Below are 12,816 nucleotides of genomic sequence, written 5' to 3'. Positions count from 1 at the left end.
TGTATATTATTTTTTAAATTCATTACACCCTATACTTAAGAATTCTTACTAATCCCAAATATAAGCATGCTGATTTATTTTAACTTAAATCATATCTCATGTTGTCATACTTTGAATGTGTTCCTCCTTTGACCCACTAAATAGGGCATATCAGAGATACTTAAAGACTGTAAAAAAACTTTTTTTAAAAAAGCATCTATAAGATAGTTCTCATTTTCCAAGATGTGTTGAATGCCCATGAGCATGCCAAGGGCTTTTATCAGTGCCACAATTCAATTTCAAAACTTTTGCCTTGAACTATGTACACCAAATCTCATAATGGCAAATGTCAAAGCCTTGGGAACAAAATAAGCTGTCATTGTTTATTTTTTTCCAAGGAGGAATTCAGATTGTTGGGGATACCAGAGTATCTCATACACATTAATGGACTAATTTCATGCTGTAAATCACTATGTCGCTTAAGGTCCCCAAAACAATCTTTGCCTTTCTTCTGACTGACTATAACTAGGTATCATGAGAAGTATAGAATGCAAGATGGAGGATCTAAGAAGGGATAGCTAGATATGGACACATAAGCTGTTGGATTTTGTTGGTTCATTTCTTTTTAAAATGCATAGACTAATCAGTTTCCTTTAACTCAGCCTGTAGTTTTTCTGCAGAAAATTATGTAATGCCATGGGCTTGTTTTTTAAGGCAATCCTCATAGACAAATTAGTTTCCTTTAACTCAGCCTTATTTTTCCTCAGAAAAGTAGGTAATACAATGGGCATTTTTTAAAGGCAATTCTTGCATTGCTATTTCACAGATGATAGAAACTAAATTTCAGTTTCTATAGTACTTGAGTGGGAAGAAACATCCTCAGAGTTTCAAAGCAGAGTGCCCCAAAACTTATATTCCACTGTTGAACCCCTCACTGTGAAGTCCAGTGTTCCATTCTCCTGTTTTGCACCACTCTTCTAAGCTTCAGAAGTCAGTGAGGGTTGAGCAAAAAGAATGGAAAAAGATCATGAATCAAATCCTTAGGATTTCTTGTCAATGCTTGCTCATTGTTTTTCTTCTGCTTTTCTTATCTAGTCTCTTCTACTTTAAATTCACACATTCACTTATTTATGATCCTAGAACTTGTATTACCTACTTCAGTTTTCGTTGCTTCTACCAGTGGTTATTGATCAAGTGTTCTCTTTCCATCAAGACAGTAGGCCATAAGATCAGCTTCACAGGAATCTCCTGAACACACACATGCACAGGCAACAGATGCATATACCCTCACTGTTCTTTTCCTGCAGTAAAGACACAGCTCTTTTTAGATATTCTGGTGATATTTCATCCTAGGGACAAAAGAAATAGAGAATAGATGTTAGAAAAATAACACGAAGAAAAAATAAGAATTGTCAGAGCTGAGATGTGTACAATAGTATTCCCCTGGTGTTACAGTAATAAAAATGTAATGATAATATAAATGAAAATTGCCCAAATACAATCTCTACCATATCACTTTCACTCCATTCTCTAAGTCTCATTTTTACTCTCCTGATTTGGCCCCTTTTTTAATCCTGGAATTAATGTTTCCTTGTTCCCTATCTTCATTAAGTGTATTGATGCTACAGAGGGAATCTGTTTTACCTTAGAGTGAAATTCTGACATATCTGAGGGAAGAAACCATTGAAATTTGGGCTACTTCTGTGACTGGAGGGTCCTAGGGAAACTTGTTGCAATAGCAAGACTATTTGTTGTACCGTTCACTAATTCTTTTAGCAAAGGGGAAATTTTAAATACCTTTAGAGTCAGGAGCAGTAGTTCCACCAAATGGCATTTAAATTTAAGAAAACAAAATAAACACTGGGCTGACCAAGCAAATTCATCTTGTGGTTGGACTGGCAGATATCAGTTTGCCTACAGTCAGTGTTTCTCAACCATCTTTTCATAATTAACCCCCTCAAGAATCTTGTTTTGCAAATTGCCTTCCCTGACCCCCTCCATGGAATTTTAATACCACAAATATACCATATATCTGTTTGTGTACTGGACGTACATTTGTGCTCTAAACATAAAAGGAGTAAGATTTCTTTTGCTCCCTTTCCAAGATGCAATTTTCACCCCCTTGGGGACAATATGACCCCTGCTCTGAATGCACGGATTAAATAAAGGCCACTTAGGTGATGATGATGATGCTTTGGTAAAAGCCTTTGTCAGAGCAAAAGATGGTTAATATTCAGAATGGCAGCTAGAGACAGTTTGAATAACAAAGGAGTTTGTAAACAGATCAAATGTTAAGAATATTGGTTCTCTCCCTGAATTTTTCCCATCTCCTCTACCATATCACTTTCATACTGCACAATAGGAGATAGAAAGGAGGCCCTGGATCCACCTCCCTGGTATGACTTTGCCATTTGTCATAAAGGATACATACATACTGTGAATCTGTAAGTAAGCGGCAGTAACATAAGTAATATAAACTAAGCTTCCCCAAAGATAATACACATCTATTCAGTAAAGGTAAGAGATCTAGCTCTGTCTTAACCAGTGTTGTGTAAATGTTGTACAATTGTTGCAAAATGACCTGAGAAATTATTGCAAATCAAAAGTAGATTCGGACAGAAGAGGCATGTGTAGAAAAGTCACATCTGAGTCCAACTCCATCACACTCAGTAGCACAATGCCTCTTTTGTCACTTTTACTGAACCTGTGGTTGGTACTGGAGTCAGTGTATGTTCAGGAGACTTGACTCTCTCGACTCTCCATGTGCCGGCTGCGTCCTGAGCCTCAGCAGAATTGCAACCCTACTCTCCGGTTCATTGGACTTACCTAGGTCAGCTAACAGGAAGGTGAGAATGGTCAACAACCACACCAGGAAACTGAGAGTGTCTACAACCACAAGCAGGAGAATTCCATCTATCAGCCATGTGGGATCTAAGCCCCCTCTCAATTTAGAGGTGGAGTGGATATCACCATCCCAGTGTCCTCAGGCTGGAGGAATAAAATATGGATTAGAGTGGACTTACTGGTATTCTACTATAGAATTATTGTGACTCTAACAATGGAAGAAATTATATCATTGATGTGGAGACAGCAGCCATGGGAGTTGCTGAGGGCAGGGAGAGGGAAGAAGAGGTGTGATATGGGGGCATTTTCAGGACTTGGGTTGTCCTGAATGATATTGCAGGGACAGAAGCAGAACATTATATATCCTGCCATAACCTACTGAATGGACTGGGAGAGACTGTAAACTACAATGTAAACTATAAACCATGCTGTGTAGCAGTGATCCAAATGTACTCATCAAATGCAATGAATGTACCACACTAACAAAAGAAGTGTCGATGTGGGAGGAGTGGGGGGGGGATGGGGTATATGGGAACCTTTCATTTTTTAATGTAACATTTTGTGTGATCTATGTATCTTTTTTAAAAAAAGGTAATAAAAGAAAAAAAATTTTTTAAAGTAGATTTGGCAGTAATTTGGAGGCTTGATGCAATTTATTTGTCCAACAGCTGCCAAAACAACCAACAGGCAATAACCAGGACAAGGACACACAGCACATTCAAAGATGAAGAATTCCAAATCTAACATCCCTGGGCACAAGGGCTGACACAAGGCAGGCTGGTACCTTGAATTAGAGGTCCCCTGAGCTGCTCTGACTTGGCGTCAGTGGAGGGTCTGAAGCTATCAGTGGGAGGCACTGGTTGAGGTACGCCAAGGACATCAGCAAGTCTTGCAGCCCAGGACCGGCTTTGTAGTCAGGAGTCAGACTGACTGGGTGTCAATCTGCTTCTACCTGATGCTTTCCAGAGTGGCGTCTGCGCTGAGTTTTTATGCCTCCAAGGTCTGGTGGTTAATGTTCCTCTCAAAGGAGTATTCTTCTGGCAGGCATCAAGTCAGTTCATATCATATCCTCTCACGAATGCCTGGTTACCATTTGCTACAAAAACATGTTTTTCTCAACTAGTTTACAGCCTAATTGTGGTCAACATGTTTACAATATTTTTGGGATTCAAGATCATTAAGATCATTTCAGTATACAACAACCAGCTTACATTTGATCTTAAGAAGTGGAAGAAAAACATCTCTCAGGCAGGCCAAGGGTATTTAATAACACAGATAAATTTAGAGTTTCTATTTGTTGCATGCTGCTGTAAACTCGTTTGGTCATGCATAGCTCTTAGCTATTATGGGTAAATAAAAGCAGCCACCAGTTGGAGGTTGGTGGGGGTTGTTTCTCTCTCAGAACTCTCTACTGGGTTGCAATGAAATCATGTTTCAGACCAAAAAAAACCCAAATATGCAGATATTAAGGAAATGGTTTTTTTTTTGTTTAATAACTTACAGTCAATTCTGAGAACTTAATGAATTCTCAGGTGCTCCAGCTATTCCTTGCATGAAGAGATTGGTTGAGGCAAATGCACTGAAATTTCAGAGGCAGGATTACTCTTAGGTAACCACCCGTCCTCTTGGACATAGGGCCATTTGGGGATTGTGTCCCAGGTACCATCTGTTATAGAAATGGACCTCATTACATTCTTCTGCTCAATTCATGTTAACAGTGGGATGTTCTCAAAAATATTTTCACCAAACCACCTTTCTTGAATATTTGTCATGTCACCAAAGAAACAGTCATCATGTTAATAATCTCAGGGCTTTAATTTCATCACTGAAAACCCATTTTGAAATTCAGAATGGAATACATCAAAATGCCTGAGGCTGATCAAGATGTGGTGACAGAAGTGTTTATGATAGCCACCACCAGAGTGAGACTTTTCTGATAAAATGTCAGCCAGGCCATACTGGAGGGTGGGTTTTCCGTTAGGAGAAATGATTGTTCACAGCACTGAAGATTGAACGAATTAGTGAATACATACTATAATAGGGTCTGTAAATTAAATTATAGTCATGAGAACAATTATGACCTATGGAAGAGCACATATCCAAATATGTGAATTCTCAAATCACTCAAGTAAAACAAAAAAAGGGGGTGCAGAGTGTGTGTGTGTGGCACGTTGGATTATGTACCCCAGGGAAAAAAAAGTCCTTTTTCTTTTTTAAAAGATTTATTTTTTAAATTTATTTCTCTCCCTTTCCCCCCACCCCATTGTCTGCTCTGTGTATCCATTCGCTGTGTGTTCTTTGTCCACTTGCATTCTTGTCAGCGGCACTGGGAATCTGTGTCTCTTTTTTGTTGCTTCATCTTGCTGTGTCAGCTCTCTATGTGTGTGGTGCCACTCCTGGGCAGGCTGCATTTTTTTCATGCAGGGTGGCTCTCCTTGCAGGGTGCACTCCTTGCACATGGCACTCCCCTATGTGGGGGACACCCCTGTATGGCACAGCACTCCTTGCGCACACCAGCACTGCACATGGGCCAGCTCACCACACAGGTCAGGAGGCCCTGGCTTTGAACTCTGGACCTCCCATATGGTAGTTGGATGTTCTATCAGTTGAGCCAAATCCTCTTCTCAACATGTTCTTAATCTCTTTATTGTGGATTTGAACACATTGTAAGTAGGACCTGTTGGAGAAGTTATTTTTAGTTAACATGTGGAGAGTTTTAACCCTATTACTGGAGGCCTTGTAAAGAGAAAGCAAAGGGGGAAGAGCCAGAAGCAGGAAGTAGCCAGAACCTGGAAGAGAAAGGAGAGGACATTACCACATGACAGAAAAATCCTTGGATTCTGGTGAGTACTGTTGCTTAACTGAAAGTAGATACAACATATAAGGGAAATGGTTTTGGTTGTTACTTAGCTTTAGAATCATATTTTGAAAATGTTTAAGACTCCTTATCTTTTATTTTTCCTTGAAATAATTTTCCTCTGGAATACTTAAGGTAATGTAGTATAGATGATCATTTTTGGTCATCTAAGTTTTAATCAGTTAGAGCCATTACCAAAATTATGCATAACATGAGATTTGTGGGGGTTTTGTTTGTTTGTTTACTCTATGATTGCTTGATGCTGGATGGAGCCCAGAAAATCATGTCTTTAGAGCCAAACAATTTCTGTGAGTATGAACCTATTATAGGCTGGACATTTGATTAGATTACTTTAGGTAAGGGACTTTTGATTAGATTATTTCAGTAAGGCAAAGCCCGGGTAGGTCTTAATCCTCTTACTGAAGACCTTTATAAATGTGATGAATATGGAGAGAGAAAGACACAGTAGCACATAGAGAAATCCATGGAAGCTAACAGAGGAAGCCATGGGAAGAACCAGGAAGCTCAAGTAATGAGAGCCAGAGTAGAAAGGAGTTGCCGTCATGTGCCTTTCCATTTGACAGAGAAGTCCAGGATTGCCAGTAGCCAGTCTTCAGTGATAGAGCATTGCCTGAGGCCTTGATTAGAACATTTTTCTCAGTCTCAGAACTGTACATTTATAAGTTAATAAATCCCCATTTTAAAAGCCAACCCATTTCTGATATATTGCTTTTGGCTGCTTGCAAACTAAAACACTCTTTAGATAACTTCAGATGATAGAGAACCAGGCTGGTTGAGATGTACTCCTCTAAACATCAATTTTCCATCTCCCTTATCCTGAAGAACATGGGTTATACCTTATGTGTTATCTTTGTTATGAATTACATATTTTAAGTATTGCTGTGTCATGTTAAGTACATAATATAATGATTTAGCTTATTTTACTTTTCAAGTTCATGGATTATTTACAGGTTAAATAAGCAGACCACCAAAACAAGTGGGCCACAGCAATGCTCAAATATAACTCATATGTCTATTTAGAAATATGAAGGGAATATACTTTCTCATTATTTATAGAACTGAAACATAAGCATCCACACAAAACAGTAAAAGAGATTTTATTTTATTTTATTTTTTTTAAAGTTTAGCAACTTTTTTTTTTCGTATTTTTTTTATTGACTTTGTAATAATATTACATTAAAAAAAATATATATATATGAGGTCCCATTCAACCCCACCACCCCCCCCCCCACCTCTCCCCCCCCACCTCTCCCCCCCCCCCCCCCCCCAGCAACACTCATTCCCATCATCATGACACATCCATTGCATTTGGTAAGTACATCTTTGGGCACCTCTGCACCTCATGGTCAATGGTCCACATCATGGCCCATACTCTCTCCCATTCCATCCAGTGGGCCCTATGAGGATTTACAATGTCCAGTGATTGCCCCTGAAGCACCATCCAGGGCAGCTCCATGTCCCAAAGACGCCTCCACCTCTCATCTCTTCCTGCCTTTCCCCATACCCATCAGCCACCATGTCCACTTTTCCCAATCCAATGCCACCTTTTCTATGTGGACATTGGATTGGTTGTGTCCATTGCACCTCTATGTCAAGATTCCACATGGATGCTGGATGCAACCCTCCCACTTTCAGTTGTAATCACTCTAGGCTCCATGGTGTGGTGGTTGTCCTTCTTCAACTCCATCTTAGCTGAGTGTGGTGAGTCCAATGAATCAGATTGTAGGTGTTGGAGTCTGTTGAGGCTCAGGACCTGGCTATCACATTGTCAGTCCAGAGATTCAAATCCCCTAAATATATCTTAAACCCCAACACTAGTAAAAGAGATTTTAAGTGCTCCTGTTTGTTTTTGTACTTTTGAATAAATTCTTATATTTCCTTGAATTTTTATCATTAAGATATTGCAAATGAATAATTTTGTTCTAGGAGCTCGTGTTTTAGTTTGCTAAGGCTCCCAATGCAAAATTACTGGAAATGGATTGGCCTTTATAATGGGAAGTTTATTAGGGGAAAATCTTATAATTTTGAAGCTCTGAAAATGTCCACATCAAGGCATCATCAAAGATGCTTTCTCAAAAAGGTTGGCAAATCCTGGAGTCCTACCACATGGCCAGGCAAAATGGCACCTCTCAGTCTGGGTCTCTGCCTTCTCCTCCAGGCCACTTGCTCTTGGAGCTCAGCTGTGGGCAATCAAACACATGGCAGGTCTCTTCCCATCAGCTTTGAGCTGCTCCATGGGCCTAGTCTCTCAGGGGCTTCTTTCTGTGCCTCTATGCTCTGCTGAATTAGAACATACAATGCCTCTGGCCTCTGGGACCTCTCTCAGCCTCTTGGGACTTCTTGTCTTTCTGTAGTTCTCTCTCTCACATGGCTAGGTCAACATGGCAGCTGTCTTTCTCTATTTGTTTCTGCTCCCAGTTCTTAGGTTGTATAAGATCCCAGCAAGAGGGCAGAGAGCCACCCTGGGTCATGTCTCACTGATGTCATCCAATCAAAGACCCTAAAGTGATCTAATCAAGTGATCTGATCAAAAGTCCCTTAATGTAATCAAAGGGCCCAACACCCACAGGGATGGATTAGTTTAAGAACATGATCTTTCCTGGGATTCACAAAAAGACTTCAAACTGTCACAGCTTGGAAGAATTAAATGTGTGTTACAGATTCCAATTCATTGTTATTGCTTATTGGCTTTCAAAGATGGGAAGTCAATTTATCTATAGGGACTATGCAATAACTACATAAATTTACTATATAACGCTGATATTTTTCCTACCTTAATCAGTACATTTGCCTAATGCTTTTCTACTTTGTAAAATTCTAAGTTTTGAGTGTTCATGGAATTGTATCAAGATAAAATGGTAGTGGAAAGGACACCACTTGGGTATTTTGTTTATTGATTACTTTTTAGTTAAGCAAGAACATTGTCTTTCCTTTCTATCAATACCAATGATTGCCATGTTAAATAAATTTGTAAATAGTCTAGCTCCCCTGTGTCTCAGAGGCAGCTTGCATGGCTGTCCAAACTTCAGCCTTTACAACTTAAGTACTTCAACTGTCTGAACAGCTGGATGAGAACAGAGAAACTGGCAAGCAGCCATTCTTTCCACTTGAAGTTCCACTGAAAACATTGCCTTAGTATTGAGGGGAAAGCAATGACTACAGAGTCATTCTACAACATAGAGAATTGCTGTTGAAAATAATCCAAGCATTTTTCCTTTTCTTTCCTTCCTCCCCAATTTATTGGACTCACCTATAAATTATTGCTATTTTGGAACTATATTTTTAGTCTGCACTTTAATTCATCCCACCAGGGCACTTACTCTTTGAAAATAGTAGGATGTTTCTCACCCGAAAGCTAATAAAGATTTTTCCTCTTATTGAAGCTAGGAAAGTGAGAAATATGTACCTTAAATTTACCTTTGCTTTCTGCTAAATTATTATTGTTTTTTTTTCTAATTACATATGTGAACATTATCAATTTTTCTTTGCATTATTATCCCTCTTTACTTGCTGGAATTCTGAAGCAATCCTTTAAATTAACACTGAATATTTCACTGTCAAATCTATATTTTCTCAAGCCTGTCAAGATAATAAAATTACTAAGCAAGATCATTATTTTAAGTAACTTAAAAGGCAAAGATTTATAGAAATGCTGCAAGTATAGTACAAAGAATTCTTATATACTTCACCCAGATTCCCCAAATGTTAATATATTACTGCATCTCTCTCACTTGCTCCCATTTTGTAGACATGATGCCTCTTCATTCCAAAATATTTCAGTATTTCCTAAAACAAGTCACCTTCTTACATTACCATAGTGCAATGATCAAAATCATAAAATTAGCATTGATACATTACTATTATATAATATACATGCTTTTCCAAATTTAACCTATTGACCTAATGTCCTCTATAGCAAAAAAAGCCATTTTTTTCCTCATTCAGTATCCTAATTAGAATCACACACATTTAGGTGTTATGTAGCTTAAGTCTCTTTCAATTGGGAAGAGTGCCTCAGTTATTCTTTGATCTTTTTTTCTTCCATGACCTCAGCATTTTTTGAAGTTGGCAGACCAGTAATTTTGTAGAATACCCCTCATGTCTTTTAATCCACTACTCTAGAGTAGAAAATTATAGGATAACCAGATGTGTAAAATTTCATTTTGATGTTTAATATCAATTCCAATAATTTAATATTTGTGAACTCTCCTTTAAGGCTTGGTTTATATAGGTGGCTTATACAACTGTACAGAAAAATTTTATGCTGTGTCTACTATGTGAGAGGCATTCTGTGTTAAGCATTGGGTAAAATTTTAAATACAACATGGTTACTGCATTTGAGCATAACATGGCTGGATACACAAATATATACTTAGCTGTGACATGTATATGTATATATCTTCCCCTCATAAATTTTGAGAAGGAGATGTGCAATTTTTTGTTGTTTATTTGTATGTGTTAATATGGTTTTTTTTACATTTACATAACATCTATCTTTCATGTCTGTCTAAAAACAGCAGGGATTTTCGTAGCAAAGAAATGGGCTGGATGTTCTGATATGAAGGAAGTAAAGTAAAATTGTTTAATCAGTATCCATATTTCAATTAATTTTGTCAGTTTTCAGTTTATAGACGAAGGGGATGTTTTGTTTTATATACTTGGCTGAGATATTGACACATCTTTTCCCCTTTACTCCATTTTGAGTGATTAAATATATAGTAAAGGGAAGACATATCTTACCAAGAAAATATAATTTTAAAGAAAGTTCATGCTAGTTACCTTGGAAAGCTGAGTCACATAAACTCCTATGGAAATAATCCAATATGTAAAACAAGTGTATGTAATATTTTGTTTAAATTAATTTTTATAAATAGATCATCCTACTGATGCCTGTTTTGATATTCCATTACCTTTTCTCTAAAATCTTAAGTATTTTGAAATTCAATGTCAATATCAGTTGCTTAAAACCATAAAAAAGAAAATTTAACAGATACAAAATAAAATGAGGAATATTATATACAAGAATACAGAGTTGGGTTTTATATATTCAAATATAAAGATAGACTATAGCTCAAATAGATATATATTCAGCTATAATGATAGATGATAGATGGTGGATAGTTAGATATAAATTTCACAAAGCACATAAATGTGGAACAGAATGCAGTAGAAGAATACAGTTTACAGCTAGGAGAAAAAGAGTATCAAAGCACTGATGAGAACATTGTCCTGGTTTTCCTGTTTACTAATGAAATTTTTCTTCCATCAATAACTCATGCAATTTAATATAACTGAGCAGCAAGAGTGCAATAATTCAGAATATACTTAGACAATGCTCCCCAGTCATTACAAGGAATTACTGTTGATCTCTTGTAGCAATAATTTTCAAATCTATGATATAGGATTTCAAACAGTAAATCATATTTTAATTGCTACAGCAATTTTACAGTAATCAGTCAAAAGAAATCTAAATATGATTAATGTGTTTAAACATTATTTTGTACTCTGACGGTAAAAAAAAGTAAGACTGCACCAGCTGTCATGCATATTCTAAGTTCGCTTATTTTTTAAATTGGGGTTTGTTAAAATATCAATGCATTTCTTGATATTTTTAACCATTCTCTAGTGGAACTGAAGAATCTTTGCCATTGTTTAGTTCTAGAAATTTCTCCTTTCCCTCAGTTCTGAAGTTGAACTGCAAAGTACTAGGTCAGTTTCATTTTTCTCATTTCTCCTGCTCTGGACATAATGAGTTTGTTACCATGCAAGGTCTTGCTGCCTGACTTGCACAAAGGCCAATCCTATGACATCAGGATTTTGAGAAAACAAAGAGTTGTATTGCAAGGTCGACTGGCAAGGAGACAGGAGTCAAGGCTCAAATCTCTCTCTGATCTGAAAGTTGAGAAAGATTTTATGAAAATGAGAGGTGAGAGGTAGGGACAGAAGTGGGTAGGTTTGACTTGTCATAGTCCAATTGGTCAATTATAGATCTGTTCATAGGTGGTAGAGTGGATGTTAGGCTGGATCCTCCATATTGAAGGACCTCTCTCCTTTAATCTGTTTCTGATGTCTCCTTGTCCTCATAATCTTGGTTCTGAGGGAGGTGAACTTTCCCTTAGCCTCAAAGGTCATCTAAAGGACAAGAGTCAGTGTTATTTTGTGCATGTTTAGGTAATATAACCTGCAGTTAAACAAGCTCAGAAGAAAAGTTTATAGAAACAGAGGCCATGCCCCCAAAACTGGTTTTGGCTTGCCCTTGGTTTCAAATTCTTCCAGTAAAAGAACCCATGTCTACTTTCAATTCTGGGAACGTTTCATTCATGATTTCTTCAAATGTGTTTGATCTAGCATTCTTCTACCCTCTCATTCAGAAACCTTAATAGGCAAAGGCTGGAAATTTGGATCAATGTATGTCTCCAACTTTTTCCTTTCACAGCTTTCATTTTATATTTTTATTGCTTTTTGATCTGTTTTCAGAGAGCCTATCTTTCTGGACTACTCATTTATTTGTCAGCTATGTTCATTAGGCAAATACCTGTGTGAAGATTTTTACTTTATTCAGCACTATCTTCTTTTCAAAATGTCACACCAGTTCTTCATCATGCCTGTGTCTGCTGTTGTGTTTCCTGACTCCTTTCCTAATTTCCAACTAACCTGATGGGCATGATTTCTTTGCTTTTGAGATTATTATTAAATGTTTTTATTATTAGGTCTGTATAGATTACTTGAGTATTTCTGTTGCTTCAGTATAAATGTTATCATTTGTTGGAGTGTTTCTTCCCAGGGCATTGGCCTTCCTTTGATAATTGAGGATTCTGGATTAATCAAATTCTTTCAGAGATAAAAGTTCTTTCTCTTGCCTCCTTGTATGCATGCTGGATTGTGATTGTCTCCAAACCCTATTATTAGCATCAGCTCCAGGCTTCAGGCATGTATCTCAGGGGCAGATTAGTCCCTGCTTATATTTTGTAACTGCTTTGGTTTTTTATTGCTTTTGTTATTTCATTGTGTTTACAGAAATACCTTTCCACTTCTCTTTCTTGTTCTGAGTACAACTCTGTGTGTATGTGTAGCGGTAATATATATTGTACTGTATGTACAAAGTTAGTACAAGT

Source organism: Dasypus novemcinctus, chromosome X (genome assembly GCF_030445035.2).
Source record: "Dasypus novemcinctus isolate mDasNov1 chromosome X, mDasNov1.1.hap2, whole genome shotgun sequence".
Lineage (NCBI taxonomy): Eukaryota > Metazoa > Chordata > Mammalia > Cingulata > Dasypodidae > Dasypus > Dasypus novemcinctus.
Note: the sequence above shows the minus strand (reverse complement) of the source record.